We start from the raw sequence: 25,454 nt of genomic DNA on the forward strand, positions 1-25,454 counted from the left end.
GCTCCACATGTGGCACCCGTCGAGACACCGTTTACCTAGACAAAAATGGAACTGTCATATTCGCTCTTGTAAAAGTTTATTCAGGAAATATGTGGTGTGCCAGTCGAACTGGCTTTCTAATTTTTAAATTTGTGTTTCATTTATCCTGTTTGAATAGAATTAATGTATTCAACATTCTACTCATCCTAAATATTCAGATAATTTTATCCGACACGATGTGTCAATCATACGATCAAAACAAAAGCTATAAAGATATATAACTGAATATGAAATACACAATGGACATTTTATAACGAGTAAAAAAATCATAAATATTCATTGTATTAGCCTAGTTAAATGATCAGCTGCAGATTCTGTCAGTTTTACAGTGCGTTGAGTTTTTGATGGTGGTATAGGGCTCCCCAAGGACTTAACAGATTGGACGAGTGTAAATGTGATTGATATGGGTATTAATAGTATTGTACATCTATCATGTTCTGATAGTTCTATATTCAATCACTGACGAGTGCCTCTGACTGCTCCAATCTAGTGTCTGATTAAAGTTGTTTACCTCGTTCGTTTCAATGACATCTTCCTTTACTAATTAACCTAAATTGAAATACACCCTAGGATTCCTACAATATTCATACTACAGTAATGTTGTTAAATTGGACTTCATTGCATCTTCTCTTTGGGCGAAAGTAGGAACATTACTTATATACCAATTTGTGGAGATCGATACGTGTCTCTTTAATTGTATTCCCCTCTCTACCTATTATATAGCACTTTCCTTTAAATTATATCTTGCTTTACAAATTAACCCAAATTGAAGTGTCTTCTAGGTGTCTGACGATATCCATACTTTTATAAATTAAATTTGATACATAAACTCTTCAAGAAAAAGACCAACATAAACAGTGCAACACTTTTACACACAAACGACCTGAATATGTTTAAGCAAAAACCTATAGATTTATGACAATTTCCTTACACTGCTGAAAGTCGGTAGCCCTAGACATTAAATTTGGGAATTAATTGTAGTTTTTGTCACAAGTCGTTGTCCTTTATATGTTGACCAACTATACTCGTTCTTCCATTACAATGACATATGGATTACTAATCGTCCCAAATTGAAATTTCCCAATTTGCTGTATATATCGGCTAAGCAGTTCATCCAATGTAATGTTACTTCAATAAGATGTTTAAAATTAAAATAAAAGTTATAAAATACATTGAAGTCAGTGTGTTGTGTCTCTTTTTACACACTAATCGAAAACACTAGCTGATGTTGAAATTGCATCTTAATTTGATAATTAACCTAAATTGAAAATTACCTTAACACTATTATATTATATACAAAATGTATAACTAAAACTAGCTTTAGATATCTCGTTATTTTAAAGGCAAATAAACAGCTGCGCCATGAGCGCATAATACGCCCGACATCTTGTGTGGAAGTCTTATGCAATAATCATAAATAGTTTCTGAGAAAGTTTTAAGCAATAACCATATATTGTTTTTGAGACACGGCGGGACATGTGAAACCCCCAAACCCTGTTTTTTTTTACAAAAAACTAAATATTTCTAAAATAAGATTTTAAATGAAAATCAAAAAGTATACAGATCTTTAGATTAATATAACAAAGAAGTGTGTAAAGTTTAAAGCAATAATCATAAATCATTTTTGAGATAGGGCGAGACATGTAAAAAAACTCTCCCCTGTTTTACAAAATACTCAATAACTCAAAAATTAAATTTTGAATCATCACCAAAAGGTATACAGATCTTAAGATTAGATTAATATAACAAAGAAGTGTGTAAAGTTTTAAGCAATAATCATAAATCGTTTTTGAGATACGGCACATGTAAAAAAAACTCTCCCTTTTTTCCAAATACTAATAACTCAAAGATGAAATTTTGAATAATCACCAAAAAGTATACAGATCTTAAGATTAATATAGCAAAAAGCTGTGTAAAGTTTTAAGCAATAATCATAAATCGTTTTTGAGATATGGCACGACATGTAAAAAAAAACCTCCCCCTGTTTTACAAAATACTCAATAACTCAAAAATGAAATTTTGAATCATCACCAAAAAGTATACAGATATTGAGATTAATATAACTAAGAAGTGTTTAAAGTTTTAAGTCATAATCAAGAATCGTTTTTGAGATAAATTGCGACGTGTGAAAAAAAAACACCCCTGTTTTAGTCATAAAGTGTCGTAACTCAAAAAGTTTATATCTTATTTTCACCAAAAAGTATACAGATCATTTGACCATCATAAGAAACAACTTTAATATTAAGTTTCATGAACTTTGGATAAGTCGTTCTCAAGTTACGGTGCGACATGTTTACGCCGGACAGACGGACAGATAGACGGACGGAAACCGGACATTTGTATACCATTATACGTCCCGTCAAAATTTTGACGGGCGTATAAAAACAATTCTTTAGTATAGACTTTTTGTAAAACAACCGTGCCACTAATGAAACCATTACTACTGGGTCGATAGTACCATAGGGTATTTATAGTTCATCGGCAGCGGCCACTACGATTTGGTACTGTAAATAAGATTCATAAAAGACTAAACAAGAAGATGTGCTATGACTGCCAATGAGACAAGTCTCAAACATTAGAGACCAAATGACATAGAAATTAACAACTGTAGGTCACCGAACGGCCTTCAACAATGAGCAAAGCCCATACCGCATAGTCAGCTATAAAAGGCCCTGATATGACAATGTAAACAACTCAAACGAGAAAACTAACGGCCTTATGTATGTACAAAAAATGAATGAAAAACAAATATGTAACATATAAACAAACGAAAACCATTGACTTACTGGCTCCTGACTTGGGACAGGCACATACATACAGAATGTGGCGAGGTTAAACATGGTAAAGAGATCCCAATCCTTTCAATAACCTGATAACCTGGGACAGTGGTGTCATAAGAACGCCAGATGCCTGTATCCTCTTCAAAAGACTCATCTTTGACACTATATTTAAAACAGTTATTGTAAGGCCAAATCATTAACACAGTTGAGTTAAAGAACATTAATCTCAAATTGATTAAAGGAAATATAAAATACAAGATTCATTAAGGAATTGAATAAAATAGCAAGGGATTTTATGTCATGAAAATTTTGCGGTAGGAATAAATAGATAGGTTCAATGAATTCAATAATAGAAATACAGACATGACCATAAACAAGTTTTGTCGTATAATTGACCAGAACTGAATTTCTATTAATTTTCAAAAGTAAGTGCCTTTAGTTCACTATTAAGCAACAAACAAATTGATATCTTAGTATTTCAGATCGTTACAGAAAATTAATAATCAAATTGCTGATTATAATCAAGTATTGCCTACAGGTATTTCAACTATGTAAACAAAAATAATTAAATAATTTTGGAAAATATAATATCATACTGTTAATCAACGATAACGTCTCAAGGGACGGGTGTATTTTTCATCATTAGGATTTTATTCAATAAGCAATATCAGTTAACAAATTTTTCAGCTTACAGCAATTTACAGAGTAATAGACTCCATGATTTAATGAAGTAATTACTCTTGATGCATACAGTAAGGCCTCAAGTATATACTATAGTTAACACTATAGATACTATTGTAATAGAGAAAACTGAATTTGATCATGAGGCTAAAGCTTTCTTTCAGTTTAGTTTTGACATGTGTGATATGCCTTTCATACATTCTTCGTTAATCAATTTAGAAATTACTTAGCAACTGAGATTCCAAATCCCTCAGGCAAGGTTAACCTTATATGAGTTTGTCTATTCTTTTTATGTCTCTTTTGAAAAACATCCCGGCATTGAGGTATCGTGCTATTGATAACTTTTGTATTCCTGTTTTTCATTTTTGCTTATGTCCTTTGTCTTAATGAATGTTTGTGCTTCTTTGATGCTGGAAGTGTTTAACGACCCCGACAGGATTAACAAACCTTCTCACGGTCGGCTCGGTGCCCGAAGGCGTTTGGTGAGCGTTTGAATATTTTCTGTGGACGGTCAGAAACCGGTGGAAGACGCCATTTTGGTAGGCCGCAATCTTGGTTTTGTGCTTCTTTATGAGATATTTGTTTGTTTTTATAGTGATTGTACTCCCATTTTTGACATTTTTACCTATACGTTAAGTTGGTTCTGTTCATACACTGTTGTCATTATAATGGAATTTGATGCGACTATCATAAAAGTGAGAGGTATAGCTAGCTATAAAACCAGGTTTAATCTACCATTTTCTACATAAGAAAACGTCTGTACCATGTCAGGAATATGAAAGTTGTTATCCATTCGTTTAATGTGTTTCAGCTTTTGATTTTGCCATTTGATAAGAAACTTTCCTTTTTGAGTTTTCCTCGGAGTTTAGTATTTTTGTGATTTTATTTCTGATACTCTAGCTACTGACGTACACATGTATTCAAATACGTGTTCATCCGTGGATATCATAATATTCAGTTAAAGTATTCCCTACCAAAGTAAATATAGAAAAGCGCATAAGACGTTTTCATGTACTCGCGTATACTTTGAATCACATCTTAAATATATTTAAAAGTACAAGATACAACCTGGAAATAAAAACGAATAAAGACATCAAAGGGACAATCAAAAAGCATAAGTCCAATAACGAAAAACAATATCATGACGGGAAATTCAATAATAAAAGTAACATAACCAAAATGTGTTTAATCACAATCAATGCATGGCTTTTGGACAGCGGTATACCACAATTGCCTTTATAGATAACTAGAAGGGGGAATATAAAACGAAAATGCTTTCACTAGTTATTTCTTGTCCCAATCGTTTACCAATTAGCGCAATGAAACCACACATACATGTATATAGGCCCTGTAACATCCTGCTGTTATTGTACAATCATTCAGCTGCAATTTGCTCACATATTTGATTAATCAGATTTTGTTTTTAAATTATACAGTTGCATCGTAAATATCATCACCCCATTTGGAGGTTAAACACCACTTTTAATCTATCGTTACCTCTCAGCTTTTGTCAACCAGCTATTTATCGTGTATCATAAGGTAAACAGGTATGAGAAAATAAGATAAATACAAATCCGGTAATAAGTCTAATTCGGTAGGTCACATTCGTGAAAAGGGAGCGGGATTATAGTTACGACATAAGGAACATATTCGCTATCATTTGTAAAACGGATATTCCATAGCGGCCAACAAACTCGTGATGGCGTCCGTAAATTTAAAGAAGGACTGATTTCAACTTAACCATCTGGAACTCTTGGTTAAACAGCATCCTTATGAGCAATCAGCTGCAACAGGAAACGATTAGATATATATAATTAAAAAATGGTAAAGTCATACATATGAAAACTGAAACCATCACATTGTATCCATAAGTAAACTGATGTTTCCTTACTCAGCATACAGCCGATTGTAGTGTTGCTAAAGACACAATGACAGTGTTTGCACCGGAGACAGACGACACCAAAAGAACAGCCATATTGTATGCAAAAAGAGGCGAAAGATACAAGAGAACAATCAACATGTACTCAAAGGAGGCAATATATAACAAAGACACACTCACAATGTTTGCACAGGAGACAGACGATACCAAAGGAACAACTACTGTGTACCAAAAATGCAAAAGCTACTAAAGAAACAATCACAAGGTAGTAAAAAGGGGCGGACGATACCACAGAAACAATAACAATGTATGAATAGGAGGCGAAAATTACCGAAAAAACACCTTCAACACAGAGCCTTTGCACACCGAACAGCAAGCTATAAATGGCCCCAAAAACTAGTAATGTAAAACCATTCAATATGTTCATATGTATCTGGTACATTTGTATTCAGATATGACTACGATATATAGATAAGGCATGGTCATCTCCAGTACAAATTAGTGATTAATTACCAATCAGACATGAGACAATTATCATGTTATTGTAACGCATGCATCCCGTATATTTATTTGTTTTATATCGTAGCTTGACGTTTTATTACTTTGCCTAATACAATCACAGCTGTCTCCGTTCTTTGGCTTTGAAAGTTTAATTCATATTTGATTAATTTAACAATTCGTGGAATATAAAACAAGCATTTTTAACTGTAAAATTAAAAGAAAGAAAAAACATTATACATTATACATGGTTAATAACAGTTGAAACATGCTTGTTATTCATTTTATCGTATTTTCGAAAAATAGATGTCAAAATGTAAAGTAATTTTTGCTTTTTCGTGCAAAGACTTTCGTGTTTTTTATTAGATTAAACATGAGAATTATCAATCTTTCGAATTATAAAACATTAGAAAATTTATCTTACATATCCCTCTGTTCTACCTGGTTTGTTTATAGAATTTTCATATTGTTTATGTCAATGTTACGATTAGTTTCAATTAAATTTTGAGAGTTAACCAGTGCTCCGAAATATATATCTTTCTATTTTGTTGATTTTTTAGATTCGTTATCGACACGTACAATGAATTAGAGCTCAATATATTTATTCAAACTCGTTGAAATAATTTTGGAAAAACATATTTATCATTTTACTATTGATCCAAGGGTGCGTAAATTGCAGTTGGAAAATAGTTATCAAAGGTAACAGGCTTAACATGTAATACTCCAGACGCGCTTATCGTCTACATAAGACATCATCAGTGACGCTCAGATCATAATAGTTAGAAAGCCAAACAATTATAAAGTTGACGAGCATTGAGTACCCAAAATTTCAAAAGGTTGTGCCAAATACGGCTAAGGTAATCTATGCCTGGGATAAAAAAAAATCCTAATGCCGAAAAGAGGAATTGCATAATCCCTTGCATCAATTTGCATCAATTTCAAGCAAATACGTTATCGAGAAAATCTTTGAGGTACATGTATTCTGTAGAATATGAAATTTTAACCTTTGAAATTCAATGAAAGTATTGTATGTCTTTACATATAAGAAAATGTTGTATGAGTACCAATGAGACAACTTTCCATCCAATTCTCAATTTGTAAAAGTAAACCATTATAGGTCAAAGCACGGTCTTCAACATGTGTGTTTTTGTCGTTTTGTATTGCTTGTGCTTTATTCAAATCGGTAAAGTTATGCCCTTTTATCTGATTAAAAAAACATACATTAAATTTATTCATTATTTTTTGTTTACTGACATTTTCCCATAAACATAGTATGTGCTAAAAACGGTTTTAGGGCAAACTTAACTTCAAAATTGTATAACAGTTGTTTATAGGTCAGTTCTGTTGACAAAATTTGATAAGAAAATGTTGTGGTTGCTTAATTGTACTGTCATCGATATGTTTTCTTAATATGAAAATAATGAAAGAAGGAAGCCAGACTCGTTATCACACTTTTCCTGTTTTTGGTGTAACTAGAATACTTGTAAACAATTAATAACTTATTGTCTATCATTTATTAACCTATTGTATAGTATAACAGAAGTGTAAAACCATTAGCAGTATCATTGAGCAGGGCATTAACTTTGTTTGAATTTATAGCTGTGATCTAAAGTCTTTTTTAAAAGAATGGGTTTAGCCTTGGGAAAAAAAGCAAGTAAAAAAAAAACGAACTCCGAGGTAAATTCGATTTGTGGAAGTCAACAAAAATTGACAATATCAAACGTAAAGAGTGAAAAACAACTTTAATATTCACACGTCTTGTATATGCATAATCATATTCTTTTGAGAATGCACTACGTAACTGAGCTCACAAACAGCATATATACTCCTGCAAATGCTTTAAAAATAATTAATACCTCAATTTTCAATTTTCATACAAAATTGACCGAAACGGAAAATGCAAAAGATTGGGTTAATTAGTTATCAAAGGTACCAGGATTATAATTTAGTACGCCAGACGGCCTTTTCGTCTACATAAGACTCATCAATGACGCTCATATCAAAATATTTATAAAGCCAAACAAGTACAAAGTTGAAGAGCATTGAGGATCTAAAATTCCAAAAAGTTGTGCCAAATACGGCTAAGGTAATCTATGCCTGGGATAAGAAAATCCTTAGTTTTTCATAAAATTTAAAGTTTTGAAAACAGGAAATTTATAAAAATGACCATATTATTGATATTCATGTCAACACCTAAATATTGACTACTGTGCTGTTGATACCCTCGGGGACGAAACGTCCAACAGCAGTGGTAAATTATAGAATACGCAATGAACAGCTGAACAGCTAAAGAAAAGTGTCCCGAAACTATAAATAAATGTAAACAAAATCTGATGGGTCCGAAGCCCTTTCTGGGTTTACCTTCATCATGATCATTCAAAGCCAAATGTTAGAAATTTTTAACAAATTGTGCCTATGATTGAGAGTTGTAACATTTGCACTCATACCACATCTTCTTATATCTATATAAGGTTTATAAGAACTCAAAAACAGTCGAAGAGAAATATGACAGAAAAACCCTCAAAAAGGCCAAATTTTATAGCCAAATCCATCAAAAATGTTTGTCCAAAGGAGTTAAAACTTTTATTTATTAAAAATCGATAAATTCCCAAACGAACAATTTATGAAAGTATGTTATTAAATAAATCATTTCAGTACAGAAGTGGTTACCACTGAGCGGATGATACCCTCGGGAACAGATTGTCCACCAGTGATTTAAAAAATGGAAAACAACACGTTTTTTTCTCTTTTTTTTTTTATCTCAATCACAATATAATGAACGTGTCGGTGGCTCAACTGACTAGCTACATGTACCTGTAATTGCGATCTTAGATAACAGAATAAACGTTAGTGGATAAATCTACGAGTAACCAATTACTTCCAATTGCCGATGATGCATCGTAAAATGCGTATCCTCTCAAGTCTCAACCCATCTGGTCTCGCTCCGTTTTTTGGAGTTCATCCAATTTTTTTTTTTGTCATGTTTTCAGTAACACAGATTTGTATCAAATCCTAAATAAAATTGGGAACGAAAATGGGGAATGGTGTCAAACAGACATCAACCGTCGACCAAATAGCAGAACACAACCGAATGCCACCAAAGGGTCTTCAACACCTACAGAATGTTGGAACATCGGTAAACTACTGTTGGCTCTAAGCAAACTTGTTTATCCTGGTTTAATTTCTAGAATCCAACTTTGATGTGTTCTAAATTGACATGATTTGACAATAAAGCTATTTCTATTCAAATAAAGACAGTAAATTTCAAGACTTACCTCTTAAATACTAACTAGACAGGAATCGGCTTAAATAATCGATAACCTTCAACCTTTTTCCTCAATTTAAGGGATCAGTTTCTTCTTTCTTATATAAAACATTTAAAATAAATTGTTTTAGATCGATAGAATTAACACGTTCAGTAAATAATTCCATAATCTTGGTATAAATTGGCTATCAGGTACTATTTATTTAGCTCTCACTGTGACGTCATACATACGAATTTAATTTCACGTTCGAGATTTGAAAGTGTTGAGTAAATTTGATTCCACGGGTTCCTACGGTGGTTATAGATAATACTAAAAAGTTGCTTTGTTCAAATGAAACATGGATTGCGTCTAAATCTACATACTGTGCTGTTTAATAGTATAAATTGATTATTGCAAGACACGGAAATCTTTCGTTGGTATGTATGACGCAAATACAATAGATTAAAAGATTCCAAAAAGGGTGGTTTGGAAGAGTAATCATTATGAATGCTTGCAGACATCATTAACGTCAACGTAATTTATCTTTTTAATGACTGATTGAATAAATAAAACGTCCAGTGACCAGTCTTTCAGTCTTCAAACTTGTTGGTTTGTACTAAACCAATTTCTATATCACGTGCTCAAATCCATAATAACTAGTTATCAAAGGTAACAGGCTTATAATTTTTTACGCCAGACGCACTTTTCGTCGTCTATATAAGACTCATAAGTGACGCTCAGAAAAAAAAAGGTTTGAAAGCCAAAATAAGTACAAAATTTTAGAGCATTGAGGACCCAAAATTCCAAAAAAGTTGTGCCAAACACGGCTAAGGTAATTTATGCCTGGGATAATACGTGTGTTTCTTAGCTATACACATTACCATAATCGACCAATGTTGGCACTTTGTTTTTTAACGGCGCATATGCACTGGAGTTTTTTTTTTATCTAAACTCGTCAGAAACAAACACCACCAACCCATCCCCCGCACCAAAACTCTGTGACTACTGAGGCAAACCCTGCTTGTTGTATGGGTATAAGCTGTCTCACTTAATACTAGATTCATTTCATATGTACGTCAATGAAACTTGCATTATTGGCCTTTCGTGGGAATCATATAGTTGATTGTATAGGGAAACACTGAAGCATGACTTGAGCGTTACCCACCTTTTAGATCAGTTACCGGCCCCCCTTATGGAAAGTTCTGGACCCGCCACTGTACATGCGTTTTCATCGTACAGCGGATATAGGTACTAACCAAGCGGACGTGTGCGATTTTGATCTTACACGGTAACAAAAAATCTTTGTTTTGTTCACATAATATCAATGTGTACTTCAATCTAAATATAATTGCTGTTTTAAGAAATGATTTGGTCGTAGGTTGATGATTAGAGATGTCTCATTATTTTCCCAAAACAAGAGGGATTACTAAAAGCATGTGCAAATACTTGTAAAAGAAGTTGGCCCTCGTCTCATCCGATATAATTCTATATTCATTGCAACTCTTTTTCTGATAGGAGGTCAATGTGAGTGTGTAATAAGTATAGCTGTTTCAATAATTGGCATTGAAATCTTTCATACATATTTTATTATTCGATATTTTATCCCTAAAGAAGCGTTGTGTACGGTGTTTAGCTGACCACATAAATTCTTATGTACGGTGCATAGTTAAGTTTTTGTACACCGTACACAAAAACTTTATTTATATACTCGGTTATTACCCAAACAGTTTTTCAACAGACTGTCGGCATTCCAATGGGAACAAACTGTGCCCCTCTACTTGCCGACTTGTTTCTTTATTATTATGAGGCTGACTTCATGCAGGAACTTCTTAGGAAGAAAGATAAGAAGTTAGCACTATCCTTTAACTCTACTTTTCGCTATATAGATGATGTCCTTTCACTAAATAATTCAAAATTTGGTGACTATGTGGAACGCATCTATCCAATCGAGCTAGAGATAAAGGATACTACAGATACAGTTACGTCGGCCTCATATCTTGACTTACATCTAGAAATTGACAATGAGGGTCGGTTGAAAACAAAACTTTACGACAAAAGAGATGATTTCAGCTTTCCAATTGTGAACTTTCCATTTCTAAGTAGCAACATTCCAGCAGGACCTGCATACGGGGTATATATCTCCCAATTGAATTGATAAGATATTCCCGTGCTTGCATTTCCTATCAGGATTTTCTTGATAGAGGGTTGCTGCTCACAAAGAAGCTATTAAATCAAGAGTTCCAAATGGTGAGGTTGAAATCATCCCTTCGTAAATTTTACGGACGCCATCACGAGTTGGTTGACCGTTATGGAATAACCGTATCACAAATGATATCGGATATGTTCCTTGCGTCGTAACTACAATCCCCTTACTTTTCCTGAATGTGACCTACCGAATTAGACTTTTAACCGGATTTGTTATCACATAAGCAACACGACGGGTGCCGCATGTGGAGCAGGATCTGCTTACCCTTCCGGAGCACCTGAGATCACCCCTAGTTTTTTGGTAGGGTTCGTGTTGTTTATTCTTTAGTTTTCTATGTTGTGTCGTGTGTGCTGTTGTTTGTTTGTCTTTTTCATTTTTAGCCATGGCGTTGTCAGTTTGTTTCAGATTTATGAGTTTGACTGTCCCTTTGGTATCTTTCATCCCTCTTTCAAGGAATGAGTAATCACAGGTAGGTTTATGATTGGTAACTATTAATGTTGCCCTGTATTAGGTTTCTTTCAGATAAAACATGTAAATGTCTCAACAACTGTGTCGAAATTGAAAGTGGATGTTGACTATTTGCGCATGAACAAGTTAATTGTTCTTATTTGAATATCAAAGTTGTTTTATGAATAGGAAAAAATCGATGCAAAAATTATTTGGGAGCAGGAATTTCAAATGTTGAGAAATGTACATTGAATATTGATAAAGAAAAACAAAGATCTTCGTTACCTTGTAAGGTCAAAATCGATCATGCCCGCTTGGTTAGTACATATATCCGGTGTACTGATGGTACACGGTGGTTTTCAACTAAGAGTTACATTACGACATAAAACAAACTGTAATTAATATTTTGAGTTGTGTTCGAATAAAAAACATGCATTATCTTGCTGTTAGTATATTCAAAATACCAAATCAATATCAATTTTGTTTTTGTAATGTTAAATTCTAAAATTTCATGTTTCTTTGTTTATATTTTTCGAGGACTTCCCGCGATTCAGATGACTGAAAAGTCACGGATACCTCGCTTGCAAGGTCTTATATGTAATTGTTAAATGTGTTGGTTTTCTACTGCTGAAACAAATGATTTGTTTTTAAATTTTCAATCATTCCCTCTTAATTTGATTGATTGAAATAAATAAAACGTCCAGTGACCAGTCTTTCAGTCTTCAAAATTGTTGGTTTGTACTAAACCAATTTCTATATCACATGCTCAATTCCATAATAATTAGTTATCAAAGGTACCAGGCTTATAATTTTATACGCCAGACGCACTTTTCGTCGTCTACATAAGACTCATAAGTGACTTAATATTAGACTGGAGCGCCCCCACCTTTTAGATCAGTCACCGGCCCACCTTATGGAAAGTTCTGTATCCGCCACTGTACATGCGTTTTCAACTAAGAGTTACATTACGACATAAAACAAACCATATATTTTGAGTTGAGTTCGAATAAAAACATGCATTATCTTGCTGTAAGTATATTCAAAATACCAAATCAATATAAATTTTGTTTTTGTAATGTTTAATTCTAAAATTTCATGTTTCTTTGTATATATTTTTCGAGGACTTCACGCGAATCAGATGACTGAAAAGTCACTGATACCTCGCTTGCAAGGTCTTATATGTAATTGTTAAATGTGTTGGTTTTCTACTGCTGAAACAAATGATTTGTTTTTAAAATTTCAATCATTCCCTCTTAATTGGAATTCGTTTCGTCTACTGCATTTTTCATTTCACAACTCTTAATACAACTTGTATTTCAAAAAAGTTAAAAGGCAAGATACACAATCAAGGAAATCAATTATTTTCTCTTTTCTTACACGTTTGTGGAAAGAGAATTGTATGATTAATTATGTTTGGCCTATTTCAGAAACGTATAACACGGTAACAGTGCCGCATGTGGAGCAGGATCTTCTTACCCTTCCGGAGAACCTGAGATCACCCCTAGTTTTTTGGTGGGGTTCGTGTTGTTTATTCTTTAGTTTTCTATGTTGTGTCGTGTGTGCTGTTGTTTGTTTGTCTTTTTCATTTTTAGCCATGGCGTTGTCAGTTTGTTTTAGATTTATGAGTTTGACTGTCCCTTTGGTATCTTTCGTCCCTCTTTTTTAACAGTAACAGTAACGGCACCAGAAAGTAATCACCAACCAGTTGATGTTTTTCTGTATATAAAAAATTAAGGGGTGCCTGCTTATAGCAAAAGTATCACTGATAAACAATCCACTTATTTACATGTATATTACCGCTTACTCGCCAATGTAAAATTTAAAAATGTTATCACAAATTCCATCAAAATACAGTTACCTTTATGTTTTGCAATCAACAATTAATCAATTTCAAGACTGTAAAAAATAAGAAGATGTGGTACGATTGTCAATAAGACGACTAACCACTATAGAGCCTAAATAAAGTACAACAGTAGATTGAAGCAACTTTACGTAACCACACGACCTTCAACAATAGTATGAATAAAACCTATATATCGTATATTTATGATCAGCTAAATATTTTTAGCTTCAACATTGCAAAATTTGAAACAACTCAAAAGTCAACAACCTAATTAATGACTGTAGTAATAAGAAACGACATATAAATATTACAGACAGAAACCTAACATAACTACTGATTTACAGGCCCCTGAATTGGGTAGGCACTTAAAGTTAACCATCGAGAGACGTTAACCACCGAGAGTCGGTTTTTAGACCCGCCCAGTGCACCTAAGCACGCCTACTTTTGGAGCTCTTTAGTATGAAGATAAGAAAAATATACGAAGTTACGGCACTGTGTACCCTGTTTTATCCTTATTGTTGGTGTTTCTTGCGCATGCGCACAAAGCACGGTGATAGTTACGGTTACTGACTCAGGAACCTTGTATATTATATACCTCGGTTTACAGACGTTTAATAAACTGGTTCCCTGTTGTGTTCACTTATCGATACACTACGATGGAATTACGGACCAGTTAACATAAACATTGTAAATAGATAGACAGCTGATAATCATAATTGATTAAGAAATAACCTGGAAGAAGAAATGAGTTAACTATTGATTATAACAGAGACGAGAATGCCATCGTGTTTGTTCTGCTAAAAAAAGCAGGAACATTGGAGTTTATGGTTAGATTTTAAATATTTATTGTCTCCAAACTGGGTAAATTTGATATAGTAACAACCCCCCCCCCCTTTTTTTTTTAAATAACTCGAGAACCACACATCGCGCTCGCTTAACAAAGTAACAATTAGAAATAATTATTGCTAGTTTCATAATTAATCGTCAAAACCTTTCCCCTCCCCGACATCAAAGGAAGTTAAATGTATTATCCCAAAATTAGACCAAATTATTATGATATAAGGACGTCTTGACAGGCTATTATTTTATTTTGTTTTGTTGGTGGTTTTTTTTGCTTTGACGTCTTCCTCCTGTATGAAAAAAACATAATAGACCCCCCCCCCTTTTTTTTCCCATAATATAGCTTTTTAAGAAGTCATAATTATTTGGACTACCCCTGAATATATTTCAGACAGACTCTTCTCTAAAAAAATGTAAACATGATTTGAGAGAAATCTTTGGAATAGTTTTTTAAATGATTTAATTATCATATGTCATGTATATAATTAACATAGTTATAAACTGAGACTACTAGTATAACACATAGTGTTATCTCAGCTATAAACTTTCCATTGTATTGACCAATATGACTAACTCATATGCTCTTTCCCATAAATGTCACAATATCAATATATTACAGTAAAACTGATAGTTTGATGACATTGTTTAAGACTATTGACCTCAGGTCAGCCTAAACTGAGTTTAAAACTGTAATTTATTCATTAAAACAGTTCAAGACATGTACCTTCTGAAATGTGATTGCATCAAAATTAAACCTAAGGCATAACATACTTAGTGTGCTGGAAGTGCCACCAAATAAATACTGATTTGTAAAATTAGATGATGATATTTGTGAAGTCAAAGATATTATAGCTAGTTATAACTGGTTTTAGATATAAATCTGAGTAAAAGGTTGATTTATATGTGCTCTTTCATGTTTAGATTATAATTTAAATTTAATCTTTTGAAGTTTTTTTTATAATATTAAGACATTAAAATCACAATTATTTATTTATACACAAAAAAATATTTTTTGTCCTTTTTTAGTTGAATGACTGTAATGTTTTTTTTTTTCTATAGCCCCAGAATGTGACAAAAGACTTATTAATCCAGATTTACAAAAAATAGAAATAGTTCAGCTACCATAAGACTGCTATGACAAAAATTGTGCAGTTTCCAGAATTTCAGGTAGAGTATAGTTAGGAATAGTTTGTTTATGCAGATGCTTAGTTTGCCATAAACAATTATGCCCTTGATACAAAAGCAGAGGAAACAAAAAAGTATGAAAATAGTTGAAAAAAGTAATCATTATTATCTAGTCATATACTGTAAATAGAAAAAGAGAAAGGCACTGGTTATGATTTGGTATTTTTAATAGCATTATCATTTGTCCATAACTTGGAATATATACTGGATTGAGCTTGACATTTATTTAATATCATTGACACATGGTTGCAAGAAATGAAAGATGGTAATTTAAACCTAGCAATTTTATTAAGATTTAAAAAAAAGCTTTTGATTTGGTAGAATATGACTTTCTTTGTTTAAAGCTCGACATTTATGGATTTAGTGAGACTACTGTTAGTTTTTTTAAGTCGTACCTCAATAACAAAAGGTATACATTTGTAATGTTAACTCTGAACAACAACATGTAAAATTTGGTGTTCCCCAATGTTCTATACCTTGTCCTCTATTGTTTGTGCTATTTATAAATGACCTTCCCTTATGCATTAAAAATTGTGAAACAGACTTATTTCGTTGTATATGCTGATAACACCACTATTCATAAATAAAGGGGAAACATCTAGAAAATATAAATGATGATGTTCAAGAAGATTTATACAGGGTTGAAGAGTGGTGTAAAATGAATAACATGTTCATAGATGCAAATGAAACAAAATGTTTGATTACTGGAACAAAGCAGAAACTATTCAGACTTTTCAACCAAATTTGATAATAAATTAATGTATTACAAATTTCTTCATGTGAAAAAATATTAGTTTCAAAATTGACAGCCCACTAAGTAACTGGAGAAATCAAATTGACCAAGGTTGTGCTAATATATCATCCAGAATATACCATCTTTCTTAAATACATTTTTTTTATATAACTGCAAGAAAACATAATACAATGGGTGTTCTGCCCCTAATTGACTACTGTTGTATTATTTGGGATGAATGTAAAAATTGAGGGATAACAAGAATTTTAAAAATCCAAAAAAAGGGCAGCATCATAAATTCTAGATGCAGATCCGTTATCCCTCTTGGTATATAGGAGCACTATATTCTATGTTAACCTCCAACAGTAGGTATAAACAAATACTGTTGATAGACAGTATATAGGAGCACTATATTCCATGTTAACCACTGACGGTAGGTATAGCCAAATACTGTTGATAGACGGTATATAGGAGCACTATATCTTATGTTAACCATCGACGGTAGGTATAGACAAATACTGGTGATAGACGGTATATAGGAGCACTATATTGTATGTTAACCACCGACGGTAGGTATAAACAAATACTGTTAATAGACGGTATTTAGGAGCACTATATTGTATCTTAACCACCGACGGTAGGTATAGAAAAATACTGTTGATAGACAGTATATAGGAGCACTATATTGTATATTAACTACCCACAGTAGGTATAGATTAATACTGTTGATAGACGGTATATAGGAGCACTATATTGTATGTTAACCACCGACGGTAGGTATAGACAAATACTGTTGATAGACGGTATATAGGAGCACTATATTGTATGTTAACTACCGACAGTAGGTATAGACAAATACTGTTCATAGACGGTATATAGGAGCGCTATATTGTATGTTAACTACCGACAGTAAGTATAGACAGATACTGTTGATAGACGGTATATAGGAGCACTATATTGTATGTTAACCACCGACGGTAGGTATAGACAAATACTGTTGATAGATGGTATATAGGAGCACTATATTGTATGTTAACTACCGACGGTAGGTATAGACAAATACTGTTGATAGACGGTATATAGGAGCACTATATTGTATGTTAACCACCGACGGAAGGTATAGACAAATACTGTTGATAGATGGTATATAGGAGCACTATATTGTATGTTAACCACCGACAGTAGGTATAGACAAATACTATTGATAGACGGTATATAGGAGCACTATATTGTATGTTAAATACCGATGGTAGGTATAAACAAATACTGTTGATAGACGGTAAATAGGAGCACTATATTGTATGTTAACTACCGACAGTAGGTATAGACACATACTGTTGATAGACGGTATATAGGAGCACTATATTGTATGTTAACCACCGACAGTAGGTATAGACAAATACTGTTGATAGACGGTATATGGGAGCACTATATTGTATGTTAACTACCGACAGTAGGTATAGACATATACTGTTGATAGATGGTATATAAAAGCACTATATTGTATCCTAACTACCGACAGTAGGTATAGACAAATACTGTTGATAGACATCAACGGTATATGGGAGCACTATATTGTATGTTAACCACCGACGGTAGGTATAGACAAATACTGTTGATAGACGGTATTTAGGAGCACTATATTATATGTTAACCACCAACGGTAGGTATAGACAAATACTGTTGATAGACGGTATATAGGAGCACTATATTGTATGTTAACTACCGACGGTAGGTATAGACAAATACTATTGATAGACGGTATATAGGAGCACTATATTGTATGTTAACCACCGACGGTAGGTATAGACAAATACTGTTGATAGACGGTATATAGGAGCACTATATTGTATGTTAACTACCGACAGTAGATATAGACAAATACTGTTCATAGACGGTATATAGGAGCACTATATTGTATGTTAACTACCGACAGTAGGTATAGACAGATACTGTTGATAGACGGTATATAGGAGCACTATATTGTATGTTAACCACCGACGGTAGGTATAGACAAATACTGTTGACAGATGGTATTTAGGAGCACTATATTGTATGTTAACCACCGACGGTAGGTATAGACAAATACTGTTGACAGATGGTATTTAGGAGCACTATATTGTATGTTAACTACCGACGGTAGGTATAGACAAATACTGTTGATAGACGGTCTATAGGAGCACTATATTGTATGTTAACCACCGACGGTAAGTATAGACAAATACTGTTGATAGATGGTATATAGGAGCACTATAGTGTATGTTAACCACCGACGGTAGGTATAGACAAATACTGTTGACAGATGGTATTTAGGAGCACTATATTGTATGTTAACTACCGACAGTAAGTATAGACACATACTGTTGATAGACGGTATATGGGACCACTATATTGTATGTTAACCACCGACGGTAGGTATAGACAAATACTGTTGATAGACGGTATATGGGACCACTATATTGTATGTTAACCACCGACGGTAGGTATAGACATATACTGTTGATAGATGGTATAAAGGAGCACTATATTGTATGCTAACTACCGACAGTAGGTATAGACAAATACTGTTGATAGACATCAACGGTATATGGGAGCACTATATTGTATGTTAACCACCGACGGTAGGTATAGACAAATACTGTTGATAGACGGTATTTAGGAGCACTATATTATATGTTAACCACCAACGGTAGGTATAGACAAATACTGTTGATAGACGGTATATAGGAGCACTATATTGTATGTTAACCACCGAGGGAAGGTATAGACAAATACTGTTGATAGATGGTATATAGGAGCACTATATTGTATGTTAACCACCGACAGTAGGTATAGACAAATACTATTGATAGGCGGTATATAGGAGCACTATATTGTATGTTAAATACCGATGGTAGGTATCAACAAATACTGTTGATAGACGGTAAATAGGAGCACTATATTGTATGTTAACTACCGACAGTAGGTATAGACACATACTGTTGATAGACGGTATATAGGAGCACTATATTGTATGTTAACCACCGACAGTAGGTATAGACAAATACTGTTGATAGACGGTATATGGGAGCACTATATTGTATATTAACTACCGACAGTAGGTATAGACATATACTGTTGATAGATGGTATATAAAAGCACTATATTGTATCCTAACTACCGACAGTAGGTATAGACAAATACTGTTGATAGACATCAACGGTATATGGGAGCACTATATTGTATGTTAACTACCGACAGTAGGTATAGACAGATACTGTTGATAGACGGTATATAGGAGCACTACATTGTATGTTAACCACCGACGGTAGGTATAGACAAATACTGTTGACAGATGGTATTTAGGAGCACTATATTGTATGTTAACCACCGACGGTAGGTATAGACAAATACTGTTGACAGATGGTATTTAGGAGCACTATATTGTATGTTAACTACCGACAGTAAGTATAGACACATACTGTTGATAGACGGTATATGGGACCACTATATTGTATGTTAACCACCGACGGTAGGTATAGACAAATACTGTTGATAGACGGTATATGGGACCACTATATTGTATGTTAACCACCGACGGTAGGTATAGACATATACTGTTGATAGATGGTATAAAGGAGCACTATATTGTATGCTAACTACCGACAGTAGGTATAGACAAATACTGTTGATAGACATCAACGGTATATGGGAGCACTATATTGTATGTTAACCACCGACGGTAGGTATAGACAAATACTGTTGATAGACGGTATTTAGGAGCACCATATTATATGTTAACCACCAACGGTAGGTATAGACAAATACTGTTGATAGACGGTATATAGGAGCACTATATTGTATGTTAACCACCGACGGAAGGTATAGACAAATACTGTTGATAGATGGTATATAGGAGCACTATATTGTATGTTAACCACCGACAGTAGGTATAGACAAATACTATTGATAGACGGTATATAGGAGCACTATATTGTATGTTAAATACCGATGGTAGGTATCAACAAATACTGTTGATAGACGGTAAATAGGAGCACTATATTGTATGTTAACTACCGACAGTAGGTATAGACACATACTGTTGATAGACGGTATATAGGAGCACTATATTGTATGTTAACCACCGACAGTAGGTATAGACAAATACTGTTGATAGACGGTATATGGGAGCACTATATTGTATGTTAACTACCGACAGTAGGTATAGACATATACTGTTGATATATGGTATATAAAAGCACTATATTGTATCCTAACTACCGACAGTAGGTATAGACAAATACTGTTGATAGACATCAACGGTATATGGGAGCACTATATTGTATGTTAACCACCGACGGTAGGTATAGACAAATACTGTTGATAGACGGTATTTAGGAGCACTATATTATATGTTAACCACCAACGGTAGGTATAGACAAATACTGTTGATAGACGGTATATAGGAGCACTATATTGTATGTTAACTACCGACGGTAGGTATAGACAAATACTATTGATAGACGGTATATAGGAGCACTATATTGTATGTTAACCACCGACGGTAGGTATAGACAAATACTGTTGATAGACGGTATATAGGAGCACTATATTGTATGTTAACTACCGACAGTAGATATAGACAAATACTGTTCATAGACGGTATATAGGAGCACTATATTGTATGTTAACTACCGACAGTAGGTATAGACAGATACTGTTGATAGACGGTATATAGGAGCACTATATTGTATGTTAACCACCGACGGTAGGTATAGACAAATACTGTTGACAGATGGTATTTAGGAGCACTATATTGTATGTTAACCACCGACGGTAGGTAAAGACAAATACTGTTGACAGATGGTATTTAGGAGCACTATATTGTATGTTAACTACCGACGGTAGGTATAGACAAATACTGTTGATAGACGGTCTATAGGAGCACTATATTGTATGTTAACCACCGACGGTAAGTATAGACAAATACTGTTGATAGATGGTATATAGGAGCACTATAGTGTATGTTAACCACCGACGGTAGGTATAGACAAATACTGTTGACAGATGGTATTTAGGAGCACTATATTGTATGTTAACTACCGACAGTAAGTATAGACACATACTGTTGATAGACGGTATATGGGACCACTATATTGTATGTTAACCACCGACGGTAGGTATAGACAAATACTGTTGATAGACGGTATATGGGACCACTATATTGTATGCTAACCACCGACGGTAGGTATAGACATATACTGTTGATAGATGGTATAAAGGAGCACTATATTGTATGCTAACTACCGACAGTAGGTATAGACAAATACTGTTGATAGACATCAACGGTATATGGGAGCACTATATTGTATGTTAACCACCGACGGTAGGTATAGACAAATACTGTTGATAGACGGTATTTAGGAGCACTATATTATATGTTAACCACCAACGGTAGGTATAGACAAATACTGTTTATAGACGGTATATAGGAGCACTATATTGTATGTTAACTACCGACAGTAGGTATAGACAGATACTGTTGATAGACGGTATATAGGAGCACTATATTGTATGTTAACCACCGACTGTAGGTATAGACAAATACTGTTGACAGATGGTATTTAGGAGCACTATATTGTATGTTAACCACCGACGGTAGGTATAGACAAATACTGTTGACAGATGGTATTTAGGAGCACTATATTGTATGTTAACTACCGACAGTAGGTATAGACACATACTGTTGATAGACGGTATATAGGAGCACTATATTGTATGTTAACCACCGACAGTAGGTATAGACAAATACTGTTGATAGACGGTATATGGGACCACTATATTGTATGTTAACCACCGACGGTAGGTATAGACATATACTGTTGATAGATGGTATAAAGGAGCACTATATTGTATGCTAACTACCGACAGTAGGTATAGACAAATACTGTTGATAGACATCAACGGTATATAGGAGCACTATTTTGTATGTTAACCACCGACGGTAGGTATAGACAAATACTGTTGATAGACGGTATATACATTGTAGGAGCACTATATTGTATGTTAACCACCGACGGTAGGTAAAGACAAATACTGTTGATAGACGGTATATAGAAGCACTATGTTGTATGTTAACTACCGACAGTAGGTATAGACAAATACTGTTGATAGACGGTATATGGGAGCATTATATTGTATGTTAACCACCGACGGTAGGTATAGACATATACTGTTGATATATGGTATATAGGAGCACTATATTGTATGTTAACTACCGACAGTAGGTATAGACAAATACTGTTGATAGACGGTATATAGGAGCACTATATTGTATGTTAACCACCGACGGTAGGTTTGGACAAATACTGTTGATCAACGGTATATAGGAGCACTATATCTTATGTTAACCATCGACGGCAGGTATAGAAAAATACTGGTGATAGACAGTATATAGGAGCACTATATTATATGTTAACCACTGACGGTAGGTATAGCCAAATACTGTTGATAGACGGTATATAGGAGCACTATATCTTATGTTAACCACCGACGGTAGGTATAGACAAATACTGGTGATAGACCGTATATAGGAGCACTATATTGTATGTTAACGACTGACGGTAGGTATAGCCAAATACTGTTGATAGACGGTATATAGGAGCACTATATCTTATGTTAACCACCGACGGTAGGTATAGACAAATACTGGTGAAAAACGGTATATAGGAGCAACTACTGACAGTAGGAATATACAGATACTGTTGATAGACGGTATAAAAGAGCACTATATTGTATGTTAACCAGCGACGGTAGGTATAGACAAATACTGTTGATAAACGGTATATAGGAGCACTATATTGTATGTTAACTACCGACAGTAGGTATAGACAAATACCGTTGACAGACGGTTGATGGGAGCACTATATTGTATGTTAACCACCGACGGTAGGTATAGACAAATACTGTTGATAGATGGTATATAGGAGCACTATATTGTATGTTAACTACCGACGGTAGGTATAGACAAATACTGTTGATAGACAGTATATAGGAGCACTATATTGTATGATAACTACCGACAGTAGGTATAGACACATACTGTTGATACACGGTATATAGGAGCACTATAGTGTATGTTAACTACCGACAGTAGGTATAGACAAATACTGTTGATAGACGGTTGATGGGAGCACTATATTGTATGTTAACCACTGACGGTAGGTATAGACATATACTGTTGATAGACGGTATATAGGAGCACTATATTGTATGTTAACCACCGACGGTAGGTATAGACAAATACTGTTGATAGACGGTATATAGGAGCACTATATTATATGTTAACTACCGACGGTAGGTATAGACAAATACTGTTGATAGACGGTATATAGGAGCACTATATTGTATGTTAACTACCGACAGTAGGTATAGACAAATACTGTTGATAGACGGTATATAGGAGTACTATATCGTATGTTAACCACCGACGGTAGGTGTAGACAAATAATGTTGAAAGGCTGTGTAAAGGAGTACTTTATCGTATGTTAACCATCGACGGTAGGTATATACAAATACTGTTGATAGACTGTGTTAAGGAGCACTATATCGTATGTTAACCATTGGCGGTAGGTATAGACAAATAATGTTGAAAGGCTGTGTAAAGGAGTACTTTATCGTATGTTAACCATCGACGGTAAGTATATACAAATACTGTTGATAGACGGTTTATAGGAGCACTATATTGTATGTTAACCACCGACGGTAGGTATAGACAAATACTGTTGATAGACTGTGTAAAGAGGTACTATATCGTATGTAAATCACCGACAACAGGTTAAGACAAATACTGTTGATAGACTGTGTAAAGGAGTATACTAGTCTATATCGTATGTTAACCACCGACGGTAGGTATAGACAACTATCCCCGGCTTAGTATATATCTAGGATTTTGATTGGTTAACGCACGTCCGGGGATAAATTCGTTATCTACGTTCATATCCGTAGATATGGATATTTTAACACCCTTCAGTACCCTGTACACCCTTCGGCTACGCCTCACGGTGTACTGGGGTACTTCAGGGTGTTAAAATATCCATATCTACGGATATGAACGTAGATAACTTATAATACTGTTGATGGACGGTGCAAAGGAGTACTATATCGTATGTTAAACACTGACGTTAGGTATAGACAAATACTGTTGATAGACGGTATATAGGAGCACTTTATTGCATGTTAACCACCGACGGTAGGTATAGACAAATACTGTTGATGGACGGTGCAAAGGAGTACTATATCGTATGTTAACCACTGACGGTAGGTATAGACAAATACTAGTGATATACGGTATATAGGAGGACTGTATTGTATGTTAACCACCGACGGTAGGTATAGACAAATACTGTTGATATACGGTATATAGGAGTATTGTATTTTATGTCAAACATCGACGATAGGTATAGACAAAATCCGACAAATACTGTATACAAACAGTGTATAGAAGTACTGTATTGTATGGTAAACACTGACGGTTGGTATGGACAATTTCTGTATCATGCATCAATTGTAAATAAAAGTATCATGTGAGTGACACAAGCTCATTGAAGCCTCTAGTTTTGATATTATTAATGTGGAGATCTGGTCTAATTTATCATTTTCTCTATTACATGCATGATAACTGCAACAATTGAATTGAAAAATAAGTGATAATATTTCTGTTGTAGGTTATCAAGATTTAGTGTTTCCATACAAGTGACAAAGATTGAACAACAAAAACATCTCAAACTTTAAAGGACAGAGTAGACTTTTTTCACTGTGCTTAGTTTTGTCTTTATGTCTAAATTATGATACCTTTAAAAAAACCAATAAAATATGGAATAACATTTATTTCTATCTTATAAAGTGGAGTGAAGAAATAAGGGGTCATTGAAAACATAAGAAGATATTGCTATCATATATGCAGATCATCAGCCCATACATTTGCTATAGCACATAAATATGGGACCAATAATTTCAAGTTGCCTTTAAAAAAAGACCTTATTAATGTTATGCGAGATACCACCAAAGACCACTAGGTGTTGATCAAATGATATTGTA

General features: G+C 34.1%; 1 long non-coding RNA gene across 1 annotated transcript; it reads left to right on the forward strand.

Moving 5' to 3' along the window:
* Positions 1–14,277: 14,277 nt before the first annotated feature.
* On the forward strand, positions 14,278–25,251 carry LOC139501393 (uncharacterized). Its single transcript, XR_011658545.1, has 3 exons — positions 14,278–14,445; positions 15,518–15,625; positions 25,082–25,251. It is a non-coding gene; the product is annotated as an uncharacterized lncRNA (long non-coding RNA).
* The last annotated feature ends 203 nt before the right edge of the window (positions 25,252–25,454 follow it).

This window comes from Mytilus edulis, chromosome 13 (assembly GCF_963676685.1).
Source record: "Mytilus edulis chromosome 13, xbMytEdul2.2, whole genome shotgun sequence".
NCBI lineage: Eukaryota > Metazoa > Mollusca > Bivalvia > Mytilida > Mytilidae > Mytilus > Mytilus edulis.